The 22,739-nt window shown below is 38.4% G+C and overlaps 1 long non-coding RNA gene across 1 annotated transcript in view; it reads left to right on the top strand.

Moving 5' to 3' along the window:
* The window catches only part of LOC135076370 (uncharacterized), a 120,656-nt gene that overhangs the window by 4,231 nt on the left and 93,686 nt on the right, over positions 1 to 22,739 (top strand). The gene's annotated exons all lie outside the window — the stretch shown is intronic.

The following is a 22,739-nucleotide window of genomic DNA, read 5'->3' as shown; positions in this document are numbered from 1 at the left end:
ATATCAATATATCGACATAATTACATCCTTACAACACAGCTCGATAATTATGAATTGTACATTTTGTTTCCGTCGCGCCGCCGCCTGGGGCGCTCCATAACTCTTTCTCCCTGGTACTTTCTTTTAGGAGAATCTTCGTGAAAGTTACACATATGGTGGACTTTAAATCAATGTGCTAAGGCGGAGTTTGCGTTGCGGAGGGAATAAATAAAAAAACAGCACTAGGGCACACGGATGCAGGGTTGCTAACATAAGTTTCAGGTAAGACTGAACTACAGGTTTGTAACTATGTATACGTGTAACACAAATGGTTTAACCAAATTAGTAGAGACGATAGCTCATGGAGCTAAACATCGTGACCTATTGAGTATTGAAATCTAGATCACCTTTTTTCTTGACGTGGGCACATTTTTAACCTGACCGAATTTAGTGGTTTAGAATTCAGATATTTTGTGGGTACCTACACCACAGTATCTGTTAAAATGCAAATCTATAGATATAATGGGATTATTATGGCGTTGTGTCATCCTCCATTTGCTTCTGGTAAATCAGAGAGAGTTCTCCTGCAGTGGACTAAGGGTATGTTCCGATATAGCAAATCGATAACTGCTCAGTGCTGACTCTGGTGGGTATGCGAACAGTGCTATATCAGGAGTTCAGACCACATCTTAAATGGAGTGTAAAATATGGCTTCTTTACATAACTTTTTTATAGAGTTAGCACCCCTGGCCGCTTCACGGGATGTCCCGTTGAAACTTTAAACGCATGTGAACGTACGGGATGAGCTGAAAATGAGCCGACCAAAAATAGACCGAGGAAAAGTCGCGTTTTCACCCCGGTGGAAATGGAAACCTTTTTGTTTCGCCACGGTTTGTGGAACTATGTGAAATATTTATATTTCGTTGAATGCATTTTCACCAAGGATTTGCTACCACCAGCCATTTGGAAAACATTCAAAATAAAAATAAAATGGGGGAGGCAATCCAGCAGTGGATGTTTTTTGGCTGAATTGATGATGATGGCACCTATGTTCATCCGTTTTGCCCTTTACCTAATAAAATAATTGACTTTATAAATTAAATAAGGAACTAAAGCAACTGAACTGAAAACTACTTTCATCATCATCATCATTTCAGACACAGGACGTCCACTGCTGAACATAGGCCTCCCCCAATGACTTCCACATCGCACGGTTGGTAGCGGCCTGCATCCAGCGCCTTCCTGCTACCTTTGTCAGGTCGTTTAACCTACTTTAATCATGAAATATTATGTTTTGTTAGCTTTCTAGCGTTTGTAACATTTTCTAAGGATAGTTGTTACTTGTTCTAACAGCGTTTTAGTTAGGGCGACGACTTTACAAAATGTGGTTAGCTTTTCTAACCTGACTTTTTAATATGTATTTAAACGAGTCTATATCACACGTTGCGTTCAAATAAAAAAGGATAATGGTCCGTTCCAGAGCCTACAATTACACAAAGTGCGGTGTAAGTGACGCGCGTCATCGCTCCGTCATCGCGTCATTACGATTATCGTGTAATGAGCGCTCGTACGAATGTTTGTTTGAATATATTCATTTCGTTTGACGTACAGTCGACCGCATTATTAGAGTAACATTTTGTGACTAATCGTACTTATTACAACTACCAATACAGATAAAAAAAAACAATGTTAAGCTTGGTTTTCCGCAGTTCGTACATGTTACACTACAGTGACAAGTAGGTACCTACATAGTGAAAATATAATGCAGACTACTACTTTCAAGAATTTACATGCAAAACAATTAGTTAATACCAGGTACAACATAACTAAGTAACTATTTAGAAAAACATACTTTGATGAATTTGTTAGAGTTGAACATTCATGCGTTCGCAACATAGTAGGTGTGAAGCAGATTCATACAATGTTGCTTCTAAGGAAAGCAACAAAAAATCAACACACAAAAATATATTACTGGCTTCACCTCCCATTTATGAGGAAAGTAGGTAGTCAGGTACTCAAAAATTAAGACCCACCGTCACATTATAATTAAAGATAACGAAATCTCCATTTCTCTCACACCCTCAATTCCGATGAATGACAAATAAGAATCGATGATTGCGCCCATCCGATCATTAATCGATGAATTGATTCGATCGATTTGTAGCGAACGCCTTCCGATGCTATCGGGTCATTATCGCGCGTTTTGTTTTATTGCTCGTTGATCGATCGAATTATCTGTCGATGAGTTTAGAATTTGATGTATCAATAGTCAATGATTATAAAAATAAATAAGATAGAAGATAGAACTCTAAAGTGATTCTGTAAAATCTATAGTAAATGTCCAATGCGCAACATTCATAAAAGTAATGATTGGTTATAGTGATAATTTAATTTGAAGGTGATAATTAGGAGACATGGAAATAATTTTCCCAAAACATCAGAAAAAGCTGATACGGATGGTTTCTTTATAAGTAGTGCTTATCTATTTAAAAGAAGTTATTTAATAACATGATACTCGAATAGTAAAAGAAGAATATTTTGTAAAAAAAATCTCAATGAAAAATAAACCTTAAGGGCTAAAAAAGCAAGCATTTTGAGCAAATAAATTAACAAACTTCGCACTGTGAAATACCGCTCAATAAACAGTTTATCGCTAATAATAAATTAATCCAGCGCCAAAAGAACTGTTGCTTTAACAGTAACGCGAAGAGAAGATTGAACATCCTTCCCGTGAAAAAGTTGCGGCGGCACAAGAGAAGCTGGTATAGTAGGGTCTCTTCACTGTGATATATTCGTTCGTTCGTTTGGTTGCGTCAAATGACGCCCTACTGCTGGACAAAGGCCTCCCCCAAGGATTTCCACAATGTCCGGTTCTGCGTTGCCGGCATCCAGGTGCTTCTGCGAACTTCACCAGATGGTCAGTCCACCTAGTGGGAAGCATACCCACACTATGTCTTCCGGCCCGATATATGTATGACTATGAGCACCGCAATATTACGAGAAAATTTAGCCCTGAACGGTCCACGACGACTGACTTTATGTTTGTTATTAACTAGATTATATTCGCGGCTTCGTCGGCGTGGTTTTTAGTCTGTCATGTAAAACCTATGTCACACGCATCCCACTGTTTATTGTTAATATAAGCATACAATAATGATTCTTTTTCACCTCTACATCCTTTTCCAAGGTCTAAGTTAGACTTCAAAAAGTTGTCGAAATCGAAATTTTCGCGGTTGTAGCCGCGGGCAGAAGTCCACCACTGCATTTGTTTCCCTTGTGGCCCCAGTAAGGTGCGATTCGCACTAAAATTAATATCAATAATTACGGTATTACCAACGCCGTTTTAGATTAATTGAGTCGATTAGTAAATATCTCGGAGGAGTATCGAGTGCTGGTGTCGGGTCACACTTCATTTGGGAGGTTATTTATTTTACTTGACCAATATACCGACCGACAGTATGGAAAAGTGCAGTTCCATTCGTCCTCTTCGATGCCGAAATCTTTAATAGCTCTGAAACTAAAAGTAGTGCTGCATCTTCATTAAATTAATACAGTGTTATAATCTGCACCATTATAATAAAAATATTAGTCCGAGTTTTCAGGGGATTGACATTTAACTAGCGAGATATCAATAGATTTCGTAAACTAATGATGATTGATGAGGTCGGTCGATGTATTTCAAAATGCATATCGTATTTACAAAATTAGCATGCTACTACACTCTCCTTTAAGCCACTGCACTGATATTCAAGAAAAATGACAAAATAGTCATTAACTGAGTGTTGAATCGTGTTAGGCTGAGTTGCACCACCTAACTTTGACTGTAAGTTTGACGATAACCGGTGCTTTTTGTACGAAGTTTGACCGATATTTGAAGTTTGTCTCAGTAAAAGTAAGATGGTGTATGCCAGCCTTAGTCATTGACTGAGTGTTGAATTGTGTTATGACAACAACCGAAGTCACAAATAAAATATTGTAAAAACGAGTAAAGAATTTTACAAAATCCCACGTCTCAGTCCTCCCAATGTTCCTCACAACTCAGTAATTCCCGTGGGCACCCCAGGACAACTCTCGCAAAAACCCTCGTACATCACAAGACGCCTAATTAAAGATACATTGCGGAATACAAGCATCGATACACTATTCGATTGCAAAAACATCGAATGAATTACTCATAAGCCGTACCAATCCCTGCTGTGAGCAACGGGACTATTCTGGGAAGACGCCGTTTGATAGGCGATCGGGATACTATGTCGTAACAATGTTGCAATGATTTGGTGATGTTCGTTCGTTCGTTTCAGCCGAAAGACGTCCACTGCTGGACATGGACCTCCCCCAAGGATTTGCACAAAGACTGGTCCTGCGCCGCTCGCGCTTCACCAGATCGTCGGTCCACCTAGTGGGAGGCCTGCCCACGTTACGTCTTCTGGCTTCGTCTCCGGTGGTGGTATTATCATTTCAAAATTCCTATTTTCTGAAATGAAATGTAAGCGGTGGGTTCGTATTCAAGTTTGCGCCAATAGAAACTAGCAAAGTTACAAAATTCTAATAAAGTCAAATAAATTGTTTTTTTTTGTCTATGTATAGAGATTTGATTCAATTAATTTTTCATAGCCAAGTGAAATTATCAGCTTAATTTCTATTTGTCGGTTTTAATTTTACGAATTCACTTGAGTTAAATACACGTTACCCAATTACTAGATATTTGTAGAATATCTAAGATCCTTCAACACAATTTCAAATATGATTTGTTGAAGATTAAAAATATGAAATAGTACCTATTTGCTAATGGTAGAGATAAGTAATCAGTAAATAAGATCAGTTACTTAAGTCCCGTTTTTCGTTTTTTCTCACTTAAATGCAACTCATTCCAGAATAAGGAGCTCATTCTAGGTGGTCCGGTACAGGGTTTTATTCGATACAATTACCATCAGTAAGTTGCAAATACATCACTCGGCAGTTTTCAACACTCTCACATTCCTCACGCTAAGCATATTTCAGATTTCAAATAGATCAGATTCAGAATAAGTTTGTTTCAGCAATTTTAGCATACACTGACGCCCGTATTCACAAACGATACTTGCTTAAGTGAAGCAGCAAATCGAACGCACAGCGTTGAATAGGGCTTTGTGATTGGTTCGTGTGTCACCCTGTCGCGTTCACGCGCACTGTGAGACCTCATAGTAATGTTTGTGAATACGCGCGTGAGACTTGCAAGAGAACATGCCTATGTTCTTATGTAGCCTTACTACTAAGATAATAAATAAATAATAAATAAATCTTTGGACAATTTCACACAGCGCCAGCTAGCCCCAAAGTAAGCAACTTAATGCTTGTGTTAGGGGGCGTCCATAAATTACGTGAGGCTTTTAGGGGGGGAGGGGGTCAACAAAAACCTCACCAAATCTCACGTGGGGGAGAGGGGGGGTCTCGGGAAATATCACGTATTTTTTTCCATAAGAAATAGAGAAATAGAGTTTGCCAGAAAACTGGGTTAAATCTTAAGTTAAAAAATTGGCCAAGTGCGTGTCGTGCCACGCGCAGTGTAGGTTTCCGTAGTTGTCCGTCGTTATCACAATATATTTCAGAAGTAAGCAATTACTTCATCTAAAGTCACTTTTAATATTTTCTTCTAAGGAATTTTTATTAGGTATGAAATTTTATAATACATGAGTAAAACGACTATTAGTCTTGAACTAACTGATCTATCTTAACCGCTATAGTTTTCCTTGAAAGTTCATAAAAAGCACTATAATCTTGAATTTTTCCAGATTTATCAAGCCAACAGTTTAGTTTTTAGCGGGGGGGACGCCCTACTCGGACAAAAATTTGCACTTTAAACTTTAATATTTTGCAAACGGATCCCTAAATCGAAAAATGGTCTTACAAAACCCTAAGCCATTTTAAAAGACCTATCCAACGATACCCCACACGATGGGGTAGAAGACGAAAAAAAAATCATCCCCACTTTACATCTAGGGGAGCTAGCTACCCTAAAAAAAATTTTTTTTTCAAAATTTTGTTCTACCCTTTTGTCGGCGTGATTAATATACATACCTCTACAAAATTACAGCTCCCTAGTGCCAATAGTTTCCAAGCAAAAACAGACAGACAGCCAGACATATCGAAACTATATTAAGGGTTCCTTGTCAGGAGTAAAAAATGATATTTGTATGATGATAATGTCATTTTATTCTATACAGTCTAAACAAATAAAACTAAAAATGCTTCCGTCTGCATGTGTGAATACTAAAATGCAGAATAAATGACGAAATTAAGAAAATTATAAAACAAGTTCTTTTTTATCAAAATCTATTTTGCTACATTATTAGTGATTTTGTAGAAAGGAACAATTAGACTAGGTACTTCTGTAAAAAAACAATGTGACCCTAGTACTAACACTACACGTGTTTTTCTGGATCTATTCGTAATCAGTGGGCTTAGTGCGACTTTACACAATCGTCATCCGCTAGCGACTGCGTAAAAAATTACATACATTAAATGTATGATGATTACAGCGTCCCTAGCAAATACTTTCAAGAACTAAAATCTTTAACTTTATAGATCTTTTTGATGCACTCGTTAGCGACAACGTTAAAGCACACAAAAAAAATGTTTCTCAGTTATATTACTCCAAAATTATTAAATTTCGGTTTTTTTTTAATATCACGTGAGATTTGGGGGTGGGGGAGGGGGTCAGGCAAAATCTCACCAAATCTCACCAAGGGGGGCGGGGGGGTTGAAAAATAGCCAAAATTGTCTCACGTAATTTATGGACGCCCCCTTATGGGTGCTAGCTTAACGGATATACTACTTATATACTTTTTTTTTTAAATACATAAATATTATACATAGTCACACCCAGACCCGTCACAGAAATTAAAATTCATCATTTCAATTTCTGCCCGGCCGGGAATCGAACCCGGGACCTCTCGGCATAATAGTCCGTTCTGAACCACTACACCAAACGGCCGACAAAGATCACAGATACTATCAATGAAGATAATGTGCTTTCAAAATAAGAAAGAAAGTTGTAAATCAAAGTTGAAAGTAAAAAAATCTTTTGAAAATCTGAAACCGAAAGCGCAAAAAGTATGAAAGTGATATGAAATTTGCACAAATTGAAACATTCTGCAAGTAATGTCACTTAATTATCATGATTATTATTTTATAATATTTAAATTAGATTGTTATGACTACGTTAAGAATGTTTTCAAGTAAGACGATTGTTATTATAAATGCATTAAGCGCATTCCGAGTGTTGAAAGTCTTTATATTAGCAGTTTACAAAATATGAACAGCTTTTACTCTTAAATGCTTTTTAAAAGTATAGTATTAATTTGGATTAAAATATCAACCAATCTTCCTCCAAAAATAAGTCCCTACCTAAAATATCTTGGTTTCAGCTAGAGATTTTTAGTGAAAATAGGACTTATGACGATGATTGATTTTTTTTGTTAAAAATATTAGTAATTTGTAGTAAAATAAATTAATGCAAGTTCCGTTGACCTCTCGTGGTAAACTGAATAATGCTTGTGTAACGAGTTCACCACAATTTGATAATATTTAATTGATAATTAATTTATTAAGTTTTTTAATTGATTTTTTTTCAGAAGTTGCAACGTTGACTCTTTTGAAGGACTGAAAGGTTCTGGCTTCAGTTTCTAGATGTAGCAAACATAGAGAAATATTCTACTCTATCTTACGTATTTGCTTTTCAGTTTGATAAAAAAACTTTACAAACTTGACTTTGCTTAATAAGGCAATAAGGCAAATAAGACTTAAGATTTTAGCTATTGCTAAAACTTCAGTAATTTGGTGGTTCCAAGTGAAAGGACATTGTCAGAAACCGCCTAAAAACCGCCCAAAAACATTAACCCATCATAATTATTTTCTATTTTTTTTAATACATTAAGCACCCATTCATTCTAATGGACACTTAAGCATTGAAAAATTAAATAAATAAGTCTTTTAACGTTTATTCTATAATACTATTACAACTTCCGGACGTTTTGGTGCGTGGCATGGTCTAAAACCTATCAAGTTCCATAATTTTTGCCGATAAAATCTATACGAGGCATTACCGTACTTTATTGCTGGGAGTCCATGTATAGTGATGTTCCTGCGGCCATCATAGACAATAAAATATCGATTTTGAAAATAAAATAAATCGATTAAACTGCTTTGAAGACTAGATTTGCTATAAAAGCTAAATTGACACTATTACAAGAAGCTATCTAAAGTGTCCAACTGGTCGAAGGTCGTAAATAAAATAAAAATAATTAGGACCATAAACTGATATTCATGGTATCATAACTGTAAAAGTGTCAGAATCCGATGTTGAAAGCAATGCCAGTTGAAGTGAGAGAAACATATATCAACCTAGTATAGTTGCCAGTCTCTCATAATCTATGCCAATGAGGGTTTTCGCGATTGAAAAATCCGCCAGATGGCAATACGTAGACGTGAGGTCCAAATGCTGCATGATTGGTTATTTTTGACATGACATTGACAGATATGTCAAAATCCACCAATCATGCAGCATTTGGACCTCGCGTCTACGTATTGCCATCTCGCGGATTTTTCAATCGCGAAAACCCTCATTCATAGCACATGTATAATAATAGACCAAATGAACTTTTATAGATTGTGAAACAGAAGATAAAGATTTTATTATTTTATTAAAATCTTGCCACGAGGTAGTTTTTCAGTAGAAACCAGGATTGGATAATCGCTACAGGCAAGTATCAGAACATTTTATAAATATTTTTAATCGATTATATCCTTGTGAATCGTTTTAATAAATTGTCATTTTACTTTTTCAATTAAAACTTTTTCAATCCCTAGTCTTGTCAAACTGTCATAATGTCAACAAATTATAAATGTCACGTCAGTTGACTCAATTTCAGTCTTCTGTGCTTAATGTATTTTTATTTCAATGAAATAGTGCTAAAGGGTTAGTACTAAAAGTGAAAGCCTTTTTTCAGAAAGAAAACCAATGTGGTGCCCTAATTATTCATACTGTTTGAAAGTTACAAGTCAGTGATACAGAGTTGCCGCCATTATAACTCCGTGGTGATACCATACCAAAGAAGAAGTTTTCCTAAACACTTGTGTTATTTTTGTATGTGATCAAATAAAAAGGATTAATGCTACTGCTCAAATGGAATAACTTATCCCAAGAGACCGAATATTTAAAAAAAACCTCTCCATAGAAATTATCACCATCACGAGGATGTGAATTTTTTTGAGAATTTGATATTGGTCCTGTAAGAAAAGTAGTTGTATTTCAGTAGTAGAATCAACCCTTCTTGTTTCATCAGCAAGAGTAACTATAAAAACGCCCTGTAGGTAGGTATTATTAAGCTGAAGAGTTTGTTTAGTGTCAAAGACTGTCACATAGTGTAACTTAAATTGGCATATTATGATAATGAACATAAAAACTTAAATAAATATTTATGTTAATATTTTTTCTATTTATTTATTTTCCCAAAGCTTCACAGTGACAGCTGAAACAGCAATCATCATCATCATCATCATTTCAGCCATAGGACGTCCACTGCTGAACATAGGCCTCCCCCAATGCTTTCCATGTTGATCGATTGGCAGCGGTCTGCGTCCAGCGCTTCCCTGCTACCTTTACGATGTCGTCGGTCCACCTTGTAGGTGGACGTCCCACGCTGCGTTTTCCGGTACGCGGCCTCCATTCCAGAACCTTTCTGCCCCATCGGCCGTCAGTTCTGCGTACTATGTGCCCTGCCCATTGCCACTTCAGCTTGCTAATCCGTCGGGCTATACTGTTGTAAAACTAAACTTAGAACAAACTGTTACAAATATTTTACAAATTAAAATAAAACCGCATGTTGCTTTACTTTCTCGTATAGGTAATAAATGTAATTAATGGCTAGATTATTAATGTTACTTTGTTACCCTCAATAGTGAGGAGATCTTATAAAATGGTAACCCTGATTTTCATTGTCATTCAAGTGCTCTTTCTTCGCATAGGCTTCTGTGATTTGGCCAAGGGCCACACACATTGCGATAACATTATGCGACATTGATTTGACAGCAGCGGAGTGAAGTCTTGCGACTATGCAAAATGATACCCTGTAATCGTAGCGCATATAGACATAGACGGGGCGGGGCACATAGCTCGTAGAGCTGATGGCCGCTGGGGCAGGAAAGTTCATGAGTGGCAACCACGAGCCGAAAGACGTAGCGTGGGCAGGCCTCCCACTAGGTGGACCGACGATCTGGTGAAGGTCGCGGGAGGTGCCTGTATGCGAGCGGTGCAGGATCGGTCTTCGTGGAAATCCTTGGGGGAGGCCTTTGTCCAGCAGTGGACGTCTTTTCGGCTGAAACGAACGAACGAACGATACGTATTACCAGTATTTACCAGACATTACTATTTATTGTATACTCGCCGGATTACACGTAGGAGCACGCGCGTTACAGCTTCGGCCTTGCATTATTATAAGATCTTGTTCCGCCATTTTTCGAACTTCCTCCGTGAGGATATCCCCGCCGAATTCTATGATAAACCTATCAAAAGTCATATTCTGCAATGTCAAAATTAATTTGCCGAAATTCGCCGAGCCAGCTATGTCAAATAATATTATTAGGTGTCAAACAGGATACGTTCAGAAATTAATATTACGATTTTAAAGATAAGACAAGACAACTTTTTATTGACGAAGTTGCTGGGACAGCTAGAAACTATTTATTTTCCGGCACTTTAAGAAAATAATAAATGAATGAAAACGCAGCGTGGGACGTCCACCCACAAGGTGGACCGACGACCTGATAAAGGTAGCGGGAAGGCGCTAGATGCAGGCCGCTACCAACCGTGCGATGTGGAAGTCATTGGCGGAGGCCTATGTTCAGTAGTGGACGTCCTGTGGATGAAATGATGATGATGATGAAATGAATGAAAATGACAAATCTTCGAACGTGTATAATACCGTGTCAAAGTAATCATATAATTTTGGCACCTTAATAACTATTGCCGTTTTTGTTGCAAAGATCATGCAGCGCTACTTGCGGATATTATTGGAAAGAAAACTATGTAGGCTCTAGATCTGAAGCCGCTTTAACGAACACGAAGTGCTCATACAATGCGGCGTATTTTCTTCCAGTCTTTAGTCAGGACTTTAGTCGAATTAAAACCCCGGTTGAACGTGATATAGCCGCACTAGAATACGGTGCTTTTTTGCATAATCGCAAGACTTCGTTCCGGTGTCGACCGAATGTTATCTCGATGTATGTGGCCCAGGGGTTACTGTAGCCGCTAAGGTTTGAAACTTCTTGCTTAAAATATTGTAGTCTTTGGCATAGACTACGACGGTAGTCATGGAGATAGGAGTTTGTTATCTCGTGTCAGATGTAAATGGTGTAAAGAAAACTCATGATTCGTGTTATTTTTATGCAATATGTAGGTATTTTATAAAAGTGGAACCCCGAGTGATCTCCAAAACCCATTCTATTATTATTTACGATTCGGCTTCGATATCTATAATACAATAGGAGTTTATTTCATGTGTCAGATGACAAGGGTGGAAACAACCTACGATTCATGTTGTTTATTTACGTGCAATATGTGGGCATATTATAAAAGTGGAATGCCGAGTTGTATTTCTAAAACTTGTTCTATTATTTTATACTATTTGACTGCGACTCGGCGTGACGACAATACAAAACATTTTTCGCGAATCGGTGTTCATACATTCACACAATACATTAGACGCCATGTTGTCATAAACGACATATTATAAAATCGCTGTGATTTAATATTCTTAATCATTAATTTTATGGCAAGTGTCCATCAGGAATCATTGTTCTTACACACAGAATCGTATTATTTCGCTTTCGGGTAGTAATATGTCAAAATTGTTGGTTCTTAGGCGAACAATGTATGGAGAACGAACATTGTCCTTTATTCAACGCTTTGAAAAGCTCCCCACTCCCAATTTATGTTAAGCAATAGAAATTATATCTAGTGTTTCTAGTTTCTAGTGACTCTTAGCAGAAACCGATCAAAATAGTAACCAATACCCCATTCAACCTTCCATTTGGCAATCCACACCAATCTGTTTACCAGGTTTATTTCGTCTGACGCCATCACGGCACAATTACATGACTAAGCCGCTATGACACCGTCATCTGACACGGGCAATTGTGTCCCTGTATGGCGCTACAACCGCTTGATACAATTAGTTAGTGTTTGTTTTGATTTTACCTACAAGAGCACAGATAAATAACACAAAGAAGTTTCATGTTTTTGTGTCTAAAGAAAATCGACGTGACGTCGTTTGAAATTGATCTCTTGAAAAAGAAAAGACGATCGGTAAACCTATTGTTACCTATTCGAATTTCAAATCGAGTGCTAATTTGAAAATAATGTACTAAATCAATTTTTTAATTGATAGTAAAATCTCATGAAAACCATAATTTTGATAAAATTGGGATTGTTTGAGTATTTTGAGATTTGCAAATTACTGATTGCCACAGTTTCGCCCAATATCGCCCATGCACACACAAATAAGATACCCTAATGCTGGCGCTGCACATTGGGTATGTTGGCTCCAAGACATAGTCTTAGATGAAATACACATCCAAAACCACTGTGCACGAGTAGATTGGTCTTCATCTTGTCATAATTATGTTTAACATCCGATATACCCAATGTATGGCGCCAACACAACACCGATCAAGAAAAATGCGCCAAATTCCCATCGCTTGTAGATCACTGCAGCGGGCAGCGACAATGAATGAGTCGCCACGGGGCGCGGACCACACAGCTGCGCACGAGTGCCACAAGGGGCTATTCCGGTAAAGTATTTCGATTTTCGAACGGTCGACTTCTGAAACTTTAACGAGTATTAGAATACTAGCTTTTCGCCCGCGGCTTCACCCGCGTGAAATTTTGTCTGTCACACAGAAAAATTTTCTCGCGCGCGTCCCTGTTCCAAAAACCGGGATAAAAACTATTCTATGTCCTTTCCCGGGACTCAAACTATCTCTATGCCAAACATCAAAATCGGTTCAGTGGTTTAGGCGTGAAAGCAAGACAGACAGACAGACAGACAGACAGAGTTACTTTCGCATTTATAATATTAGTATAGATGAACATGACACATGAACTTTGCACATATGGAGCGTGCTAGACTCGGAGTTTCCCTGCGTGATCGAATCAGAAATGAGGAGATCCGTAGAAGAACCAAAGTGACTGACATAGTCCGAAGAATCGCTAAAATCAAGTGGCAGTGGGCGGGGCACGTAGCTCGTAGAGCTGATGGCCGCTGGGGTAGGAAAGTTCTTGAGTGGCGACCACGAGCCGGAAGACGTAAGGTGGGCAGGCCTCCCACTAGGTGGACCGACGATCTGGTGAAGGTCGCGGTAGGTGCCTGGATGCGAGCGGCGCAGAACCGGTCTTTGTGGAAATCCTTGGGGGAAGCCTTTGTCCAGCAGTGGTCGTCTTTCGGCTGAAACGAACGAACGAACATGACCTTTGTCATTCGTTCGCTACTGTAAGCTATTTAGGAAAGTAAATCAACGATCATTCAATCTAGAGTAGGGCCTTCTTCTGCTTTCGTGTAGGTTGAATTAAAGGAGTTGACGGCCTTGGTTTTAAAATTTAAGACACCTTTAGATGCTTACGTTTCATCGGCAGGCTAGCGGAAAAGTTTAACAGAGTTGAATGAATCGATATCCTTTTGCAGTTGCAGAATTATACCCTGTGGTTGTCGAACCACCGCTGGGTTAGCAAATAAGTTGTGGACGGAGCATTTGTACACTTTGTGGATTATACTATATCGTGACGTGAGATAATTTAGAAGTATTTAGTAATTTATCTTTCTCAATCAGAAGAAGTTACAACAGAAACTTAAATGTTATGAAAATCAGCATCATAATATTATGTAAATTTTCCATCTTCAGTTAACACGCCTGTAGCTGAGTAGTAGTCTTGGATATTTTAGAGTTCTGAGTAAGATTCCCAAATGGGACTTTTTTTCTTTCCAGTAATATAAATATGAGCTTCTACTGATATGAAGCCCGTATGATACACTTAAGTGTTGTTTCTAAATACTGAAACAACCAATCACAGGCAAATTCTTTGAATCAACTTTTATAACCCTTAAGCACACAAACGAAACACCGATTCATTACCGCATAATATAATTACGATTGACAGAATACGTTAACAATAAGTCGCGGGAAAGTTAGAGCCAAAGCACACGATGCATTGCACGCCGCATCCGCGAAGATTCGCTTGATTTCTATGTAAAGGTACAAGTCCAAGATGGTCGCTGTACAAGTGTTTACAAGAACAAAGTTCGTAAAACTACCAATAGATGGCGCTGTGCTTACTTAGCTCTCGCAAGTGAAGTATTCGGAGGGCCCTTTATATAGTAAAATCTGTTTGTATGAAATCAACTATCTTTGGAACAATATACCGTTGTTTGCGAAGTTGGCTTTTATTTAGCCTAGCATTCCCTCGACTGGACCTGGGGTGTGTACATGGTCCTTCGAGCTCCGGTAAGGTGTGCCAGACCTCATCCGGATGGGAAAGTCGTTCTGACGGTGACGCGAATTTTGGAGCATTAAGGCGGTGTGTGGTGCACTGGAGGTGCCTATCTGGTGGTGCCTGTCTGGAGGAGCAGCACCCTGAGGAGTTGGAGCTGCTACAGCAGGGGTCCGAGCTTGGTGGCGAATCCGGCTTTGGACTTCGGGACGGTGCTGGTGCTGATGCTGGTGAGGAGGTGCCGTCAGGAGCCAGTTCAGGTGCCAGAAAAGGACAACTGACCAGTGACGTCACGCGCGAGTGAGTGACAAGGACAAAAACTGTGAGTGTTGAATTATTTTCTTATTGGTCGAGTCAAGCAAAATTGAACTCTATAGCTTCGTGGTAAATAACTTTATAAAAACTTGGAAGTGATATTAAAATACGATACGTAGTGAAGTGAATCGGAAACGCGAATTTGAACCTTATTTGTTTGGAAGAATAAACTTTGAAGATTTAGTTACAATTTGAAGATCATTGGGACTTTGAAAATTTGTGTGCATGTTTAGTATTAACTTAGTCTAATTTTAAGAAAAATTTGTTCCGACGGGGAACCTATGCCCGATTTTGGTTAGATTTTTATTGAAAAAACACTTAGAAATATTTTAGTAATTTTTAACATAGTAAAGTTTTAATGTGTTAGACTTAGAAAATTGTACACTTGTCTTTGATAGAAGTTATAGTTTGATTGTGTAAGTTTAAGTTTCTGGAGTTCCAAACCCCGTTATTTTAAAGGTTTATTAATTGCATTTGTTTATAATATTAATTATTAAACATGGATTCGGAAATTAATTTGCAAGTGGATACTTATGATAAAATTTATAAAGCTAAAAAGAATTATAATAAATCTCCTAAAGAGCGAATAACAGAGGCTTATTGTAAAACAAGATTGGAGTCATTAGAGGAATTATGGGCTGAGTTTGCGAAAAATCATAGGTCACTTATTAGAAAATATGGTGCCGCATTAAAATCTCATGAATATTCACAGAAGGATGTTTATGATTTAGCAGAGGAGATATACACTGATTATAAAACCGAGCTTAGGTCTACTATAGAGTCATTTTCGAAATCAAAATCTGCTAGAACTGAAGTTAGTGAGAAACATCATGATTCTAAAGCTGAATCATTTAAGTTACCTAAAATAGTTATTCCTAATTTTTCTGGGCAATACACGGAATGGATCACATTCCGAGATTTGTTTATCTCGTTAATTCATAATAACTCGAAATTAGATAACGTACAAAAGATGCACTATTTGAAAAGTTCACTCACTGGCGAAGCCGAGCAGTTACTCAGGCAGATTCCGATATCTGAAGCTAATTACGATCGTTGTTGGGCTCAGTTGAAATCGAGGTACGATAATAAGCGCTATTTATCTCATTATATTTTGAAACGATTGCTTAACCAAAAGAATATAGTAAACGAATCTGCGACGGCTTTAAAAGAATTAATTGATACCACCAACGATTGCTTGAGCGGGTTAGCTAATTTGGGTATAGACATTAGGAATTGGGACATAATTATTATACATATTTTATGTTTGAAACTGGATGCCGAATCTAGAAAACAGTGGGAGTTTAATATTACACAAAGTACTCCATCTGAGGAATTACCTAAGTACGAACAATTTACTGAGTTTTTAACGAACAGATACAGAGCACTAGAGTTTTTAGACAACAAAGTAGTTTCAAATAGATATCAGTCACATAACAATTTCAATGCAAATAATAATATTGTAAAATTTAAAGCTATGCATACTTCTACTGGAATTCAATGTGTATTTTGTTCAGAGGCTCACAAGTTGAGTGCTTGTAGAAGATTTTCGAATGAAACTGTGGACCATCGTCGTAATTTCATTCAATCAAACAGTTTGTGTTACAATTGTTTAGGTTCAAATCATGGTGCGAAGACTTGTCTCGTTAGTCAAAAGTGTAAAATATGCCATCGTAAACATCACACACTACTACATCCAAAAAATGCGAACGCGCAGTCTAATGTTGTTAAGGTTGAGTCAGAGGGAAAAGATAGTCCACCAAAGGGGCCTTATGAGGCAGGTAAATCAAATAAAACATCAACTGTAGTTTCATGTAACGTCTCGACAGGTAATGTACAACAAGTATTGTTAGCGACGGCGCTAATCAATACTGAGTCGAGAAATGGGAACAACTACATGTTGAGAGCCTTATTAGATCAAGGCTCTCAAGGAAACTTCGTTACAGAATCGGCTGTAAATGATTTGAAATTGAGAAAAACACCAATTCATGGTAAGATTTTGGGAGTGGGTGGAGATAAAGGATTAGTCTCAAAAGCGAAAGTGACCATAAAGGTTAAATCTAGGTTAGACCCTAATTGGAGTGTCACAGTGAATGCGTACGTTCTGAAATCTATTACTTCTTTCCTCCCTAGTAGGAAAATAGATCAATTAGATAACTCAGAATTCCAAGGCATAGAACTTGCTGACCCAGAATACAACCGACCCAATAAAATAGACATATTATTGGGTGCGGAAGTATTTAGTCAGATAATCCAAGAAGGTATACGAAAGGGATCAAACGGAACGCTCCTTGCTCAATCCACGAGCTTGGGTTGGATTTTATCGGGAACGGTGAAACTACCAAATTATCAAAACGCAGAAACATTATCGTTGCATTGCCAGTTACAAGAAAGCGATGAACTGTTGAAAAAGTTTTGGGAGTTGGAAAATGGCATGAGTCTCACAAAGGAACAAAAGTACACAGAAGAAGAAAGAAAATGTGAAGAATTTTATGTTAAAACAACTACTAGAGATGAAGAAGGAAGGTACATCGTGAAATTGCCTTTTAAGACAGAAAACCCAGAGTGCAAAAGAGGAGAGACGAGAAGTATAGCTGTGCAAAGATTAAAAGGGCTGGAAAAAAGATTCGAAAAAGATAACAAATTCAAAGAAAGTTATAAGGCTGTAATAAATGAGTATTTGGAAATGGGACACATGATCGAAGTACTGGAACCAGACTTGGAAAGAGAAGAATCAGTATATTTACCACACCACGCAGTTGTTCGAGAGGACAAGGATACTACTAAGCTCAGAGTAGTATTTAATGCCTCTCAGGTAGGAAAAAATGGGGTATCACTGAATGAAAACCTCATGGTGGGACCAACCATTCAGCCAGACTTGAGACATTTAGTGATGAAGTGGAGATTGTCGTACATTTGTCTTACAGCAGATATTGTTAAAATGTATCGACAAATAAAGGTACACGAAGATGACACTAACTTTCAAAGATTGGTATGGAGAAATAACCCTAATGAGGCAATCAGAGATTTCAAACTTGTTAGAGTGACTTTCGGTACTGCTTCAGCTCCATTTTTAGCAGTTCGAACGCTTCAACAAGTGGCAAAGGATGAAGGTCTTAATCATCCTTTAGCTGTGGATAAAGTTAAAGAAAACTTCTACATGGATGACATGATGAGCGGTTGTGAATCTGTAACAGAAGGAATAGAATTATATACACAAATGAAAAGTTTACTAAATAAAGCGGGATTCAGATTACAGAAGTGGGCGAGTAATGACGAAGAATTGTTAAAAATGATTAAGAACAGGGAAAAAGAACAGGAAAACGGGAAGGATAAGGAGGAATGTAAGGATGGGATAACAATAAAAATGGATGAAGTAATAAAAATTTTGGGACTTACCTGGGAACGGCACAGTGATCATTTCCGATATAAAGTTGATCTTCCAGAACTACTACCACCTATTACTAAAAGAAAAATAATAGCAGATATATCACGCCTATTCGATCCCTTACGTTGGGTTACACCATGTATAATCATAGCAAAGGTGTTGATACAAAAGTTGTGGATAGCGGGGATTGATTGGGATGATGAAGCACCTAGTAAAATACTGCAGGAATGGTGTACTTACCGGGAAGACCTGAAAAGCATAAGCGAAGTGAAGATTCCTAGATGGCTTGGAACGAGATTAAATGACGTCAAGAGGGAACTCCATGGGTTCTGCGACGCCTCGAAGGTAGCATACGCCGCTGTGGTATACATCCGAACTATTGATGTGGAAGGGAATATCCATGTGTCGTTGGTAACAGCAAAATCTAAAGTGGCACCAATCAAACAAGTGTCTATACCAAGGCTGGAATTATGCGGAGCTGTAGAGCTTACACGATTAATGCTGGAGACGTCTAAGGTTCTAAATATTGAACATACAAACCTGCATGCATGGACGGATTCCACAATAGTTTTAGCCTGGTTAAACAGCTTGCCCAGCCGATGGAAGGTATTTGTAGCCAATCGCGTCTCTGAAATACTTACCAACTTAAATCCAAATCAGTGGTCACACGTAAGTACTCAGGAAAATCCAGCAGACTACGCATCCAGGGGAGTTACACCTTCAGAGCTGAAAAATAAATCACTGTGGTTAAATGGTCCGGAGTTTTTGATGACTAAAAATATAAATTACAAAAAACCTACAGAATTAACAACCGAAATAGAAGCCATCAAAGTTCACAACATAACAACTGAAGAAGATTTCTTCGAAAGATTTTCGAAACTGAGAAGATTAATAAGAGTAACAGCATACTGTCGAAGATTTTTACAAATGAAGAAACCGAAATCTGAAAGAAAAGACAATGAGTATTTAACTACAAAGGAAATGGAAAAGGCGTTAGAAGTTTGCATAATAAGAGATCAAAAAATTAAATTTGAAGAAGAAATTGAAGCTATATTAAAGAATATTCCAATTAAAAACAATTCATTAAAATCTCTAAATCCATTTATAGATGAAACAAATTTACTAAGAGTCGGTGGGAGATTAGAAAAATCTCATATGGCATCAAGTCGTAAGCATCCAATTGTCATGGCAAAGAGCTCTAAACTCACGGCCTTGCTGATTGCAGACGCTCATCATCAGACGTTACATGGCGGGCCGCAGTTAACATTGAATTACTTACAGAACAAGTACTACATTATTGGAGCTAAACAATTAGTTAAAACCCATGTGAGAAAATGTGTTGATTGCGTGAAGAATAAAGGTCAGACTTACCAACAATTGATGGGACAGCTACCTGCAGTGAGGGTCACACCAGCTCGTCCTTTTTTACGAAGTGGAGTGGACTTTGCAGGTCCGATCCAAATCCGCACTACAAGGGGCCGGGGTTATAAGTCCTATAAAGGATACATATGTTTGTTCGTATGTATGGCGACCAAAGCCGTACATGTGGAGGCGGTCAGCGAACTTACATCACATGGCTTTCTTCAAGCTTTTAAAAGATTCGTCGCCCGTAGAGGTCCTTGCTCAGATATTTGGAGTGACAATGGCACGAACTTTGTGGGAGCAGCAGCAGAAATACAAAAGCTCTTCTCCAATGAGAAAGACAGTATCCTTCCAGAAATAGCTGAACAATTGGCCAATAACAATACAACCTGGCATTTTATCCCACCTCACGCGCCCAACTTCGGTGGACTATGGGAGGCTGGAATTAAATCCGTTAAGTTCCACCTCAAACGAGTCATTGGCAATTCCACCTTGACATACGAAGAAATGTCGACAGTGTTAGTACAGGTCGAAGCTTGCCTAAATTCGAGGCCTTTATCTAAGCTGGACGGAGATCAGGAAAATGAAGTGTTAACTCCAGGACATTTTCTTGTGGGTGAACCTCTAGTTACAGCACCAGATCGAAATTACGAGAACTCAAATATAGGCTCACTTAGACGATGGCAGTACACGCAACGTATGACCCAAGAATTCTGGCGTAAGTGGTCTAAAGAATATTTGAACCAATTCTTCCACAGATATAAATGGGCCACACAAGCCCCACAACCTAAAGTAGGAGACATAGTGTTGATTAAAGAGGATGGTCTTCCGCCATGCAGATGGTTTTATGGTAAAATTGTGGATGAACATCCAGGTCAAGATGGAATTACGAGGGTGGTCACAGTAAAGAGCAAAAACTCTTTGATAAAACGCCCTACAAATAAAATATGTGTTTTACCTGTAAGTGATTGAACTTACATTTATTATTTAAGTTTTCTGTTTATATTTTAAACTTGTTTTTTAGTTTTTCGGTTTATATTACTTTGTAATTGTTTTATTTTGTAAGCCCAGCAAAGATAAATTCTATTTTAGCGCGACATTTTGATAAGGTATTTTTTTAATTTCTTTTATAAGGACAATTATATCAATTTGTCCTTGGCGGGCAGTTAATGTACAAGTGTTTACAAGAACAAAGTTCGTAAAACTACCAATAGATGGCGCTGTGCTTACTTAGCTCTCGCAAGTGAAGTATTCGGAGGGCCCTTTATATAGTAAAATCTGTTTGTATGAAATCAACTATCTTTGGAACAATATACCGTTGTTTGCGAAGTTGGCTTTTATTTAGCCTAGCATTCCCTCGACTGGACCTGGGGTGTGTACAGTCGCAGACCGCAAACTGCAAGCCACCACGGTTTCTTTGACTTTTTCTTTTTACTGCGGTCATATAATAGAATATTTGTTAGCTCGAGACTTGAACTAAAAAGCGCGCACTGTTACGAGCTCGCTAGTAGTTAATAAGTTTCAAAAAATCGTCAATGTGTCAACTCTCCTCGGTCTCCCCTAGAAGTCCAAGATGGTCGCAGACCGCAAACTGCAAGCCACCACGGTTTCTTTGACTTTTTCTTTTTACTGCGGTGACCGCAGCCGCTTGCCGCAGTGACAGTGTCGCCTGCAGTTGCAGTCTGCAGCCCATCTTGGACTTATAGACCTTAAGACGACGCAGCGACACCGCTCCGGAGTCGCACCGCCGCCGCAACGCATCGTGTGCTTTGGCTCTTAGTTTAGTGCGCGCCGCGGGCTGCGCCGAATCTGAATAACCAATTACCTGCGCGGGACCCGGTGATTTATCGATCAATTGAGAGTAACACTGATTGTGTGGAAATTAAAATTGGGACCTGCAACGCACGTTGTTTGGTAAATAAGGGTGGGTGTGACAAGTGACGATGTTCTCTTTGGAAAGTGAAGCCTCAGTGACCGTATCACTACTAAATGACCATTACCATTATTATTCTTCTTCAACTAAGTAATACGTCAAAGCAACAGATGGGAGTACTTCCGAACTGCGAAGACATTCAAGTCATTGGATTCAAGTTAAACAGTTTAGTACTTAGGTTTCGAACTTCTGATTTAAGAGAAAGCTAGTTAGGTGATAACATTAAAAACGAATGAGCTTATAATTAAGCAATAGCTCAAGCCGTTGCAAGAATAATGATTCAATAGATACAGCGACTGGGACCGCGGTCCCAGTAGCCGGTTCCCTCCTATCATTGACCTTATGACATTCATGCCTATCCATAATAATATACCCTTCATGTCATAACAAGAGGGCAAACAACTTCAGCTCATTTTTCCGATCGGCCTCCAGAGACTACGGTTATCTGCGAACTTGGGATTGGATTGTGTAACTTTTATTACTGTCTCGTCAAGAACTTTGTCGCTGGGCAGAACGTAGGTACAGTCACCCTCAAATAGTTCGTGACACCTAAAGTGGCCACAAATTTGATGACACAACTTTTTTTCAATTGTAACAAAGACGTGCGAACTTATTGGCTACTTTAGGTGTCACGAATTATTTGACACTGACTGTACAGGCAGCAAGCACATCAGACTATACAGGTTGTTCCGAAATAACCTCTATTACAACTGCATAACATACTAGTATTGCTAGTGTTTTGCCGTCTGTACAAAACTAGAGACAAGGTGACACAGAGTTGGTCGAATTTCTATACAAATTAAAGGTATTTTTTTCTGAATGTATGCGTAAAGACGACCTCATCAAGGTAGGAAGGCGCTGGATGCACGCCGCTACTAACCGGTCAGTCTGGAAATCATTGGGGGAGGCCTATGTTCAGCAGTGGATATCCTGTAGCTGAAATGATGATGATGCTTCTTTGAACGGTTTTCGTGCTCATAGTTTTAATTACAATACTCGACTAGTTCGGTACGCGAATCACCAAGCCAGGCAGCCATCTTTAGCTTTACCAAGCTGTTTTATATGTCTTCTTTTACTACCTTATTTTGGGATAACGTTTGTATAAATTAGGCAGTTTCATTATTTTACCACATAACAAGAATCAAATGACTGAAAGAATTAGACTGAATGCAGCAACATCTATGTGGTGAAAAATTACTTCTTCTTCTCCTAATTAATGGTAATCAAACCTCTGGGGTTTATTT

Source organism: Ostrinia nubilalis, chromosome 11, assembly GCF_963855985.1.
Source record: "Ostrinia nubilalis chromosome 11, ilOstNubi1.1, whole genome shotgun sequence".
Classification (NCBI taxonomy): domain Eukaryota; kingdom Metazoa; phylum Arthropoda; class Insecta; order Lepidoptera; family Crambidae; genus Ostrinia; species Ostrinia nubilalis.
The sequence above is the reverse complement of the archived record's forward strand: the minus strand, read 5'-3'. Positions and strand labels throughout refer to the sequence as shown.